General features: G+C 33.8%; 1 protein-coding gene across 14 annotated transcripts in view; it reads left to right on the top strand.

The window, feature by feature from the left end:
• Positions 1–13,452, top strand: part of DAB1 (DAB adaptor protein 1) — a 754,595-nt gene that overhangs the window by 529,765 nt on the left and 211,378 nt on the right. For 5 of the 14 annotated variants that reach the window (XM_087960347.1, XM_087960349.1, XM_087960342.1 and 2 more), the window contains exon 1: positions 4,744–4,842. The exons of the other annotated variants lie outside the window; for them this stretch is intronic. The gene's annotated coding sequence lies outside the window, so the exon portion shown is untranslated. Of the gene's footprint in view, positions 1–4,743; positions 4,843–13,452 lie in introns of those variants that run through there. 14 annotated transcript variants of the gene reach the window in all.

Below are 13,452 nucleotides of genomic sequence, written 5' to 3'. Positions count from 1 at the left end.
ATGTATAACTGAGCAGTAAAACAAAGAATTACTATATACAATTGTTACAAATTGTTGTTGTATACATTCTTTATTCTAGACAAATGCCTACAGGAAACTAATGTATTTGGTTTGCAGAAGAAAACCTTTAGGCTTTAGCTTTTGTAATTATTGTTGTTTAAATAATAAAAAGCATTTCTCTAAGTGCCATCCATCAAAGACAAAGACATTTATTCTAGAAATAATTTTAAATGCCTGGAATAAACAAGAATTGATAGTGAATTTTCAGACTATGGCATATTAAGCCTCATTAAAATGAAAGTGCAAATCCAGTTATGTCGAAGACCATATAAGAATGAGTAGGTGAGCTAGTATTCACAAACAGGACTCAATTTACCTCAAGCAGTTAGCCAACACAAATGAAGAAGCATTTAAATGCCTTGATTTGTGATTGCTGCAGGTCTAAGGGAATGAATATAGCGTTGGAAAATAGAAAACATACAATGACAGAAGATTAAAGCTTTCTTGGTATCTTCAAGCTTAAGTTATTTAAGGACTTTTTATAAATCATTCTGTGTGTTGGTGTGTGTATTGGTCAGTGGTGGTATTTGACCAGGTTGGCCCGGTTTTGGTGAGCCAGTAGGAGCGATGAGCAGCGGAGACCAAACCGTTTCTTTTGCTGCTCTGCTGTTGGGCCCGCCCACCCGCCCGCCCGGGGTCCCACTTCTATCTGCTGAATTTGAAGTGCAGCTGCTTTGCGCGGCACAGAATAGTGCTGCACGGCAGTTGGTGAAGCGACTGGGATCATGCAGGCTTGCAGGAGGCGAGTTGGAATGCTTCTGCGTCTATGCAAACACCTGTGCGCCAGTGCAAAGTGCACATTTGGCACCACGTGCATGCAAAATGCACCCACCAAGCCACACCCACTGAACTGGTGGCAACAATATTTGAATCCCACCACTGGTATTGGGGTGTGTGTGTGTGTGTGTATGAATATATATATATATATACATATATACATATACATATACTGATACATGATACATGATACATGATACATATACACATGTATGTATGTATGTATGTATACGAACACAATACAGAAGCCTGATGATGGCAGATGAGATTCTGCCGAAACGTTGCTACAACTTTAAAAGCACAACTATAATGATGTGGGAAAATACCCGAACAAAGCTGAATACCCACACACACACACACACACATACACACAGAATATATATACATTCACATTCAGAAGCTAATGTTCCTTATATCACCTGTAACAATGTTGAAAATCTTTGATTGCTTCACTCTTAATGAATCTTTGAAGCGGACTGAAGTTGAGTAAAGACTCTTTGTAATGCACTGCAATTAGTATTTTAAATATGGCCACAAGTTCAGTCACTCTAATCCTCCATTTGTTTCACAGTTCTTTTAAAATGGATATAGCAAGTAAGAGAATAGTGCTGAGATGGAGTTTAGCCCTTAAAGATATTGAGATAAAAAATTAACATTTGGAGATGATAATTACACAAGGATAATTGGTTGCTAGTTAATTATGCTGAAAAAGCAGGATGAATATGTCATCAAAAGAACAATGAAGAAAAAAATGATAAAGTCAGATTACTATCCTGCCGTCATTTGAAATAATCTGGAATGTAAAATCAGGTTTCATAGCAACCTTATATGTTTTTGGAATTACATCTGTTGATATATTTTTATAATATACATTATATTCATATTCTTAAGAATAGCATAAACCCTTACTACTTAGTTATAAAACTAGATTATCAATTAAGTAGTAAGGATTTATATTGTTCTACGGCAAAATATACATATAAGAAATTTCTAATCTGATTTGGAGTAGTGCTTCCCTTCATATACTCTAGTGTAATCATGCACAATTTCCATTAACCGCATTTTGTATTATAATTTCATTAATCTTTGTCTAGATTCTATAGTACAGTAAAAGAGTTGCATCAATCAAATGAAAACACAGATCATAGTCTTGGAAGGTAACTAATGAAGACATTGAATAGAAATAAATAAATAACATACTATTAATAAGATTTTTGAATGATAATATTCTGCCAGCACTGATACAGACTATTTTTTAAAGCCAGAACAGATCAGATTGTGTGTAAACCAAAGGCTAAATGGAAAATACATTTGAGTCCTAATAAATAATTTGCATCAGATTCTATGGAATACTATTTTTTCCTAAGGTTTTCTTACGCCTTTGCATGCCCTCCAAAGTCAATACTTTTTGAAACATTCATTCCCCCCCTCCCCTAAAAGTAAATCATACAGTTCGTGATATCTAGGAAGAAGGGGCTGCTAGAAAGCTTATGCAGAATATTACTGTGACTGACCCCAAATTCTTAATTCTTCAGCTGTCAGTAAAATTGCCCAGGGAATCTGCCAAGAGACCAGATGCTCCTGCCACTATGGAAAAGGGGGGGGGGGGTGTCTGTGAAAGCAAAGTATACCTTGACATTTGTCCTATAATTATTTTTCATCAGAAAATAAACTGAGACATGACAGAAGGCAGTAAATGTCTCCTCACTGCAAGCTACCTGGGTGACCTAAAATGGGTTCAGTATTTTGTGTCATGTTAGCATCCATTAAGGTATCATTTTGTAAACGAGTCAAGCTGGCTAGTTTTTGATTTTTCTTGCAGTTACTGGTTTGGATTTCTGCTTGCTCCTACACAAATATGAAATATGATTGGAATATCTGCATAAGAATCATATACATACATATATACATACATATAAACATATACGTGTTTGTGTGTATGTATGTATGTATATATGTGTATACTGTATAAATATTCTGATCCTTATATTGGAAAAATAGAATATACAGATTATATAAGTAGAAACCAGTAGCCACAACTTTTTCAGCAGATATTTGTTCATTTTTTTAATCAAAAGTATTAGCTGAATATATAGCCATGGTGAGAACTCTGGGGATAGGAATTGGTCTTAATTCTTGCTAAAAACAAAACATATCCTAAGCTTAAGGTAGGTGGGAATGAATTTTCTTTGTGTCGTTAATGTATATTATTTTAAAACAATAGACCAAATTAGTGTCAGGATTTTTTTTTCTAAGGAACTGGAAGCCATCACTTTTTCACCAGACTAGATTCAGATGGACTAATAGTTTTTTGAACTTACCCTAGATAATCTTTCAAAGCGAAATAGGCTGGACCTGGAAGTATTTGGATGGAGACCATCAGTAAACCTAATGATTTAATAAATAATAGACTAACCTGGAAAATTAAAAAAAACAAAAACCATCCCTCAGGGGATAGTGGCAAACCACCTCTATATTATTGCCAATATTTTTTTTTGAATCTTCTTCCTTTATTAAAAGGAATTTTCCCCATCTAATATTTTACTTATAGAATGCTGTATTAAAAATTTCCTTTACATTTCGATCCTTCTTCAGTTTAATAGATTATAATTTGTTTTAAATTATTTTCAAAGTGAAATTTTCAGAAAAAAATGCCTGTATGCTTATATTTTCTTTTTTATATTGTAATAAAAGAAATGTAGAACAAGGGGTGACAGCCTGGGGGTAGACTCAAAAGAGGGATTAGCCTACGGTTGTTATCTCGCCATAAATGGACCAAGTCCAATCTATATTGAATTCCATTGAGCTTCTCTAGCCCCAAAATAGTGTTAACCATTAGCTGAGTAGATTCGTGTGGATAGGCATGAGTCATAATAAATCAGTTCAATTGGAGCTTCACATGTGATCCTAATCTTTCATGCCTGACAGGAAAATGAATTTATACCAAAGGATAAGGAATCCTGTTTTTTATTAACAAATTCTTTAAAAATAATAAACAAAAACTTAGACAGTTTCTTTTGGTGAATGGAAAAAGGATGAAAAATCAGAATTTGGCATTATTACTTGCTAAAATATAAAGACTTAACCTTCTAAAAATATTATTCTATTTAGTAGATTCCCCCGTTAACTGATGAATGTATTACTAGTGGATTATAAAAAAGAGTAGATTGAAATATAATAATTGGCAGAATCATGGTATCACTGAATCATTTTGTCTTATTCTAAATTTTTGTTTTGTTACATTATGGAATCAAGATCTTGGTAATAACTTAAAATAACACAGCAGTGGACTGGGATTGCGGAAAGAGATAAACCTAGGACAAAATGAAATTCTATCCACAGTTATTCTCTTTGACTTTATTGTATTTGTTTGTCACAATAAAATTTTAACATATTGTTGACAATTCTGCTAAGAGGCTCAGGGACCCCCAGTAAGCATTGGGAGACTGCTGTTCATACTGGGACATCTGGCTGCATATCCATACTGTAATGGTGATATCAAATATAACACCAGAAGATTTTTAGTGAAAATTACAGGAATGTTTAAACATATTTTGAAAGGTTGATTTTTTTCTTCTCCAGTCTTCTGGAAGTTAAAAAGAAGCAGCAATGGAACAATATATAACTTTTTAAAATGGTAGGGTTGTGATACAAAAAAAATATGCATTTTGCTGGTCTTTGGGTTCATTTCACATGCAGCTAATTCCTGTAATTTTCACTAAAAAATCTTCTGGTGTTACAAAAAGCTTCTGATACTTACATCCCATATTTTGTTGAAGATTAATCTGTGTCCCTGAAGTAACATTCATTTTTCTGTAAGCACAGGTTCACTTTAGTAGACTTTTAACAGCCATAATTATGACACATTCCAATCTCAGCTGTGTACTTTGTTCTCTCTAGTTTCCTAGTGTTGGTTTTCACTTTTTTTTTAGTAGTATCAAGAGTTTACCAAGAGAGGAAAAATATTGTCATCTTGTCACAGTAAAATCCAACAGCACAGATTTGGTAATGTACAACGTTTTTTCCCTCCATATTTGTTTTAATGTTTGTCAGGTAGAACTACTTTTTAGAGCAGAAGTTTGCAAACTGGGTATTCTAAGATTGTTTTTCTTTTAAATTTGTTATGCATTTTCAGTGCAATCTTAAAAGATTTGTAGAAGGCTGATGTAAGTATTTTATACCTACAACATGCAGGGCTTGATTTATATTAATCCAAGCATTTGTCACTTTTTAAAAAAAGTAAACAAGTTCATCTTTCATAAACACCTTCCATTCTTATTGAAATTATTGAATAATTATTATAGCTCAGAGCCAAATGCCTAAAGTCAAATGCATGGATAGGTAAACTGTGAGAGAAATATGCAAATATGCAATAATATTAGGTAATATGAGATGTTTCAATGGGCTGTGAGTAGCATTGCAGAAGGAATACTGGGAATAACAAGTAAAGAAACAGGCAAAGTGTTTAGGCAATGTTTGAATATCCCATTAAACCAGGTTTTTGTGTGTGATTTATGACTTTGGATTGTTACAAATGAAAAAACTAGAGTTTCAGTTTCACCTAACACAATAAAAACCTGACCAGATTTTCTGGATTTATTAATTACTTCTACTGGCCAGATGAAGCCGGAAGATCTGAACAGTGTCACAGTGTGTACCAATCCACTGTATCTTGTATAATAATACTATGCTGTAATGTGACATACAAACATCAATTCAGTAGCAGACACACATGATTTCCAGGAATGGTTACCAAAGTTCTAAATCAGGAAATAATGCAAAGTAAAAAATATACTTCATTGAAGAAATTTAGGATAGAACTGCTTGACTACATATTCATATGATAGTTTTATCTTGTTTTCAATTGAGAAATGATCTGAATATAACTGAATTGTGCCTTTTTACCTTTGGTTGCTAAAGTGAACAGCGGGATTAATTTACTGAATGCAGTTTACAGTTTAATAAACAAAGTATTTTCTCTCCAGAGATTAGTTTAAATTGGTGGTGATAACTGAACAACAGAGAAAAGGAACTAAATTATTGATTTAAACCAATAGAAATAGAAGAAGTTTGTGAGCAATACATTGAGTATGTGTAGGCAATAAATGATTTCCAGGATTATTCTCTGAGGTCATTGATCTGAACTATTTCTTTTTGTTTTATTCATTTGGCTTAGTTGTTTTTATTTCTGTGTGAAGAGTTCTTGGTAAGATTTTATTTTCCCACCTCTTTTTTCTTTAAAAATGAATTTTTATTCTTAAAATAATACAATACAGGTAGTCCTTGACTTATAACCACAATTGAGTCCAAAATTTCTACTGCTAAGCAAGACTGTTGTTGTGACTTTTGCCTCATTTTACAACCTTTCTCGCCACAGTTGTTAAGTGAACCACTGCAGTTGATAAGTTAGTAACATGATTGCTATGTGAATTTGGCTTCCTCTGTTGACTTTGCTTGTCAGAAGATTGCAAAAGGGGATCACATGACCCCAGGACACTGAAACCGTCATAAATACATGCCAGTTGCCAAGTATCTGAATTTTGATCACATAAACATGAGGATGCTTCAGTGGTTGTAAATGTGAACAATGATCATAAGTCACTTTATGCAGTGCTATTGTAACTTGAAATGGTCATTAAATGAAGAGTTGTAAGTTGAGGACTACCTGTACAAAAGAAAATAAAAAAACAATAAGATATAACAAAGAATAACTACTGAATATAAATTTAAAAAATACCACAATTAAAAAAAAATCTGGAATTACTCCTCATCCCTTCTATTTGTGTTCCAAACTGTTAAACACATCTTAAATATTTATTTACTATTTTATTAAAATTTATTATAGCTGCCCACTCTAACAGACTCTTGGCAGCTTGCAAAATATAATACTAAATTAAAACAATTTAAAACCTAGAGAAAACAAAGTGGTTTAAGACTAAAAACAGCTACTACCATATTTCTCATATAATAAGGCCGGGTCTTATTTTTTTTTTAGTCCCCCCAAAAAAGGCTAGGTCGTCTTTTCGGGGGTGACTTAATTCCCCCCCTTGCATCTTCGGGCGGGCGGGCGGCGACAGCTTGGATGTTGACCTTGGCGTTGGTGGGGCACTTTGTATCGGGGTCAACGCAGGCAGCACCATATCCGGGTGTGCAACAGAAGTACTTCCTAACAGCAAGCCCCCCCACCATTCCCCCCATTTCGCATATTTTAATATAGGCCTTAATTTGGGGGGAGGGGCTTAATTTCATTTCATGCCTATAAAACATGCTGGGACTTCCTATTGGGGGAGGCCGTATTGTTCGAGAAACAGGGTAACACACAGTACGACAGGGACCCCTCCAAAAAAAACCCCACATTAGCCCAGACCTGAGGCTAAAGGTAGATTTTATAAGCTATTCAGGGCCCCATTTCTACAACAACTTATACAAGTTTTCTCTTTAGCTTAACTTTAGGTTTAATTTAATTCATTGTTTTTTTCCATAACTCTTCCCATTGATCCACTGTGATTAATTACCTGTCTCAAATTTTAAATCCATTATATCATATTGTTTTTAACTCGTTATACCTCTATATTCCAACAACAATGGGTCCTATTAGTTGGATTTTCTATAAGAGTTTCTAATTCTGTCATAGTTTTCAAAGTCCCTCTTTTTTTAAGATCACTTTTTATTTTTTCCAGTTATTTGCAGATACATTAACCATGGTAAATTTCTCCCTTCTTTGAGAAGTTCCTGTTTTCTTTTTAATCTATTTTCTGAATCTGGATATGTTATGTTGTTACATGTAATTAATATTTTTTATAGTTGTCCTTGGAGTAAAAATATTTTTTTGTAATGCTTATAGTTAGACTGCTGAACTTATTCTTGCTTTAAGAAGATTCCAAATAATTGTGAAACTTTATCTTATAATAAACTCCTTCGGATTCTTTTTGTGTTTTATTTCTTTATACCAGGAATGTCAAACTCTATTTCATTGTGGATTGAGGGGGGGGGTCCTGAGGGGGTGGATGGGCATGGCCAGAGTGGGTGAGGCCAGTTTGATATCACTGATGATTGGGGGGGTCCAAGCGCACTGCCAGTGAAAACATAGTTCTGTTTTCATGGCAGAAGGCTTCAGGAGGCTATCACAGCCAAAAACTGAGGTCAGGCAGGCCATGTAGGCCCTCCCAAGTTCCATTTTTACTGGCAGAGGCACTGTGGGCTGGTCCTTTGCTGTTTCTAGGGTGGCCCCGTGGGCCAGATCTAAGCACCCCGCAGGCTGGATCTGGCCCACGGGCCCTGCTTTATACTTTAAATACCATTGGCTGCAGTTGTTTTCTTCTATCTTGTAACTCCTATATTAAAGACTCTCTGAAAAAGTTTACCAGCCAATGGAAAGGCAACAGTGTACATCATGTTAAATATCAAGGGAAAACCTTTCCAAATTGCATCTTATTAGTTGGTGAGATGCAGAATATAGTATGTCTTGCAAGATTTCTCTATCTTATTTGCTCAGTTTAGTATAATCATTAATGGGACAAATCTATGTTCCGGTTGTACTTGTGATCTAGTTTATTGCATGTACTAGAAGTGACTTGTTTATTCTCATGATTAGCAGGATAAGCTGCATGTGGCAAAGGTATGGCTAAGGCTGATAATCCAGTTTTTAGCTTCTTTACCTTAGTAAAAAGCATTATGTGACACCTTCAGTTAACTACAGCCATTATGGGTAAGTAGCAGAGATACTTTGGGTCATTTGGTAATAACTTAAGCATGTAGTGATATCTTGGCACAACAAAAAATAAGCTGAATGAAGTGGGAATGGGATACTTAAGGGTATGTGATAAAATAAAAGTGACAGAGTAAAACAATGAATGGGTGATGATTGAATACAGAGTGAGAAAGTTGTGACCAGATGGAATTGATGAGATCTTGAAAAAGAGCGGGGGAAACAAACAGTAATCAATAAACAATAAAATGGTGTATAGTGGTGGGAGCAAGGTCAAATTGCAAGGATAGAAAGCTATAGACTGATAGTAGTGAATAATAGTGGAGAATAGTTTGTTTCCTTCTATTCCCTTTTTCTTTTAGCTCATGACTTATTTTGCTTTCTATTTATTACTTTTCTTCTGCCCTTCACATAACATTATTGTGTGAGACTAACAGAATAACAGAGTTGGAAGTCTTGGGGGTCTTCTCGTCCAACTCCCTGCTCAAGCAGGAGACCCTATACCATTTCAGACAAATGATTGTTCAGTCTCTTCTTCAAAACCATCAGTAGTGGAATGCCCACAACTTCTGAAGGCAAGTCGTTCCACTGATTAATTGTTCTCACTGTCAGGAAATTTCTCCTTAATTCTAGGTTGGTTCTCTCCTTGATTGGTTTCCTTTTCATTGCTTTTTGTCCTGCCTTCAGGTGCTTTTGAGATTGTGGAAGTCCCTTAGATTTTGGAACACTGCTATCACGTCACTCCTAGTTCTTTTTTTCATTTCTAAGAAAGAGGGTCATACAAATCTAAATTTCACAATACATACATATACATACATACATACATACATACATACATACATAAATGCATACATACATGAACACAGAAACTATCACTGGCATTCTCTTATGCAATAGCTACTTGTTTGCCTAAAATATTTGGTAATGAAACCTAATTCCCCCAAAAAAAATAAGATTGAGATGTTTTTCCTAGTTGGGTGCTATTGAAATTAGAAAAGTTAATATAATTATTATATTAATAATAGCAGCTATTCTAGCTGTTGGAGTCAACAGCATACAAATTTGACAAATAAATCAATACATATTCTGTATATATTTACTCAAAAATAGCCATCAGTGATTTTAGTATGAGTTGCCTAAAAGTGTAGTTAAAATCATTAACTGATTATGATACTTTTCTGTTCCTTTAATAGAAAATAGATAAATTGTTTTTTTGTCTTTTTCTGTTTTTTTCCTACTATAATCCACTTTTGTATTTTAATAGAAATTTGCAAAAATATGTTTTTGGAACTTCTGCAAGATGTTAGAATTGGGACTTTCTGGCACAGTAGCATCTGGGAAAATTGCATCATCAAAATTACGGCAAAAATGTGGCAGAAGGATAAGACCAATGTGGCTTGTGTGTATAAATAAATTATATGTCTCTACTAAAAACATGTGGTAACTAGGGAAAGAGCATTCTACTTGACTCAGTTTTATACTTTAACAAAACAATAATATAGTGTAATAAAAGTTCTAGAAATCACTTTGTTTCCAACTACAACTTCCTATGGCTCAGGTCTTAAATTCTTTTGTTCTATTAAAGTAGATTTAAAAAGGAAATAATTCATTCTTAATACATAATTATGATGTACAAAATAATAATGTATAACAGTCTATTACTTATGACAGAGTTTAAGATCCCCAAATATCTCTGTATCTTCTGTATGAAGTTTTAGCTAATTGTGTGGACACTGAATGAGGTATCTCTAACCTGTCACAAATTAATCTTTAGCTTTTTTGTGTGAGTTTGTGTGATAATACATAAGAAAATAATAATAGTATGTAGTTTAAAAATAGAGGATTTTGTTTGGTTTACATTTTATGGGGAATTAACAATTTGCATTTTTAAACCAAACTGTATTTTTATAAAAGCATTTATTATACTGTTGTAATGGAAATAAGGTAAGGAACTCTATAAAAGTTTTACATAAACTGGATATTAACAATTGATGTAAATTTAAACACTGATGCAAGCTTAACAAATGGCTACATCTGTCAGGGGCTGCAGAGAAAAATAATTTAGAATTATTTTATCCCAGGACTTCTCTATAGGAGAGACGGTTCGGCAGTACCACAAAATATTACATCCTTTGGCGTTCTTAACTCCTCCCTTTTCCTGCTGACATGCATATGCAGTCCATTCTGTATTCTTAATACAATAAATACATTGATGCAACTTGAAGGAAGAACAAAAACAAAGGTAATAATATGCATCTGGCTCACTGACTTTTATTTTGAATATTTTATTTTGCCATATCAATGGCAGGACATATGTACCTCATTCTTTTTTTCTATTTTTAAAAAATATTTATTATGATTTTTTAAAAAGTAGAAAGAAAGCAATCCAAAAAGAAATGTAAAGAATGGTGTATTAAGTTATCCCGATTAGACATTCCTACACATATTTGATATATCCTGTTTAGTCCTTGGAAAGAAAGGGCACCCTAGTTAAGCTAGAAAAATGATTCAAGGCGTTTACTTGTCAAAGCTAATTGTAATAGTCAATCATAATTTATTTTAACTAGTAATCAGAATTTCAGAAGAAAAAAAGGGGGGGAAAGGAAAGAAAAAAAGAAAAGTTAAGATGTATTTAAAAACTATCATAAAACACTATAGATATAACTGTTATCCATTGACACAGTCTTATAGCTGGGCATTTTTAATATTTATGATGGCAACTGAAATTGGTTTCATCCAATAGGAAGAGGAGGTTATAATCCCTCTTTCTTCTACCATAATATCTATTTCGAAGAATTACAGTCTGTGTTGTTCAGTGTCTCTGATTTCAAAAGACAGAGATCCCTTCAGCTTCTTCAGAGAGCTAATTGGTTTTCAAAACGTTTTAGTTCAGTAATTACCAGGTATTCTGTCACTGTTAGAGACTTATATTAGAGACTTTTCTAAGAATTAAAAGTCAGTTCATTTAAAAAAGTGTTTTCATTAGTTCTGTTTAGTAAATCCAGTTTTTTTTTTTTTATTTAGAAGTTTTATAACTTGCAGGAAAAAATGCTGTAGCAATAAACATTGTAGCAAAAATTGAAGAGCTTAAAAATAGCAACATTTCTTAAAAAAAAAAAAGGTTTATAGGATTGGATTGCTTTCACACATACAGCAAAAAATCAGAGCCGAAATGACATCACACTGATAAAACACGCTCCTCCTTTTTAAAAAATAGTAATGATGACCTAGATTAGCAGAGACAATGGAAGATATGAGTTTGAATAGCAGTTTGCTTGTCATTCTAATATGAATGCTAAAAATAGATGGAATGTGGACAGTATTTTAATGTTAACTCTACAAGCTACACAGAGGCCAAAAATGTGAATATAAAAGGCTTTGAAAAAGAGTTTATTTTTAGGGTTGAATTTTGAAGTCTCAATTATTCTTTCTCTCAAAGCTATTTAAAAATAATAAATGTGATTTGGGGTTTATAATAAATTTGGTGGAATATATACATATTATAGAATAATTAACAGGGTTGTATATGCATATTTTATCAAAATTTTAGTTAATGAAATAATTCCTACAAAGGGTAGGAACTTTGTTTTGTGGATGTTGATTAAAATATTCAGTTAGAAGACTGATTTAATAATTTAGAGAAATGTATTTTTTTACAACTACCCCGGGGAAGATTGTAGTTTGGAAAATAATGGTTTTTGAATGTACATTACATAACTTCAGGAAAATATAGTTGAACCAACAGAGTAAACAGTTCAAGGATAAAGTTATTTCTCCATTTATGACTAGTCATGTAGTGAACCTTCAAAGTTATGAAGAACCTCTCCAGGATACTTATGACCTGGGTCCAAACTTCTAATGGCTGGGCTCTTCCCCCTGTGGTCACATGACTACATTTTGCGAATTACACAATCAGCTCGCATTTACAGCCATTTGCAGCATTCCACAGTCTCATGACCAATCTTTTTGCCAAAAAACAAATTATACTCCTAGTTTTCAGCAAAACAGGCCCATAGAGAATAATTGGTTTACTTAATGACTGCCACAGAAAAGGTAAAAATCAGGCTTGCCGTATGTATGATCCATTTTATGTCCCTCATAACTCACAACCATAATGGGCAGGTTCCACTTAGGTCAAAAATTGAGGACTATCTGTACTGAAGCCAGCCAAATTGTCCAAGATTCTTTACAGTATGAACCTTTTTTTAAAAAGTTCTCTTACCATTCCTGTAGGGTTATGGTGATGGTGATGGAAGTAGAGGAAGATAGTCATAATGAAATCAGGTGAATTGGAAAGATATTTCAGAATGGAAAGTTGGGTAAAGTATTTGTGATCAGTGCCATACAATTTTATTTTTGCAGGGAGCAAAAGAGCATTTCCTGCTGTACTATGGATTTTTATGTGTATAGGTAGCCTCAACATACGATCACATTTTCTGACAGGAAGTAAAATCACATTGTTGTAAACAATCTCACATACTTTTTTCCTAGGTAATGCCCTTATTGACATTTCTGTACAGGCAATCCTCAACGTATGACTGAAATTGAGCCCCAAATTTATGCTGCTAAGCACCTAAGTGAGTTTTGCCCCGTTTTACAGCCTTTCTTGCCACGTTGTTAAATGAATCACTGCTGTTGTTAAGTTAGTAATGTGGTTGTTAAGTGAATCTGCCTTCCCTGTTGAATTTTGCTTGTCAGAATTGTCACAAAAGGGGACTATGTGATCCTGGTATATTGCAACCATCATAAATACAGGCCAGTTGCCAAGCACCTGAATGTTGATCCTGTGACTGGGGAAAAGTGTGGAAAAACAGCCATGAAGCAGTTTTTTTCAATGCCTTTATAACTTTGAATGGTCACTAAACAAAAGATTTTAAGTCAGGGACTACCTGTATTACAGAGGAGCT

The sequence above is a fragment of the Notechis scutatus genome, chromosome 3, assembly GCF_049901735.1.
Source record: "Notechis scutatus isolate UNSWTSFEM ecotype Mainland chromosome 3, rNotScu1.2, whole genome shotgun sequence".
In the NCBI taxonomy this organism is placed as follows: domain Eukaryota; kingdom Metazoa; phylum Chordata; class Lepidosauria; order Squamata; family Elapidae; genus Notechis; species Notechis scutatus.
The sequence above is the reverse complement of the archived record's forward strand: the minus strand, read 5'-3'. Positions and strand labels throughout refer to the sequence as shown.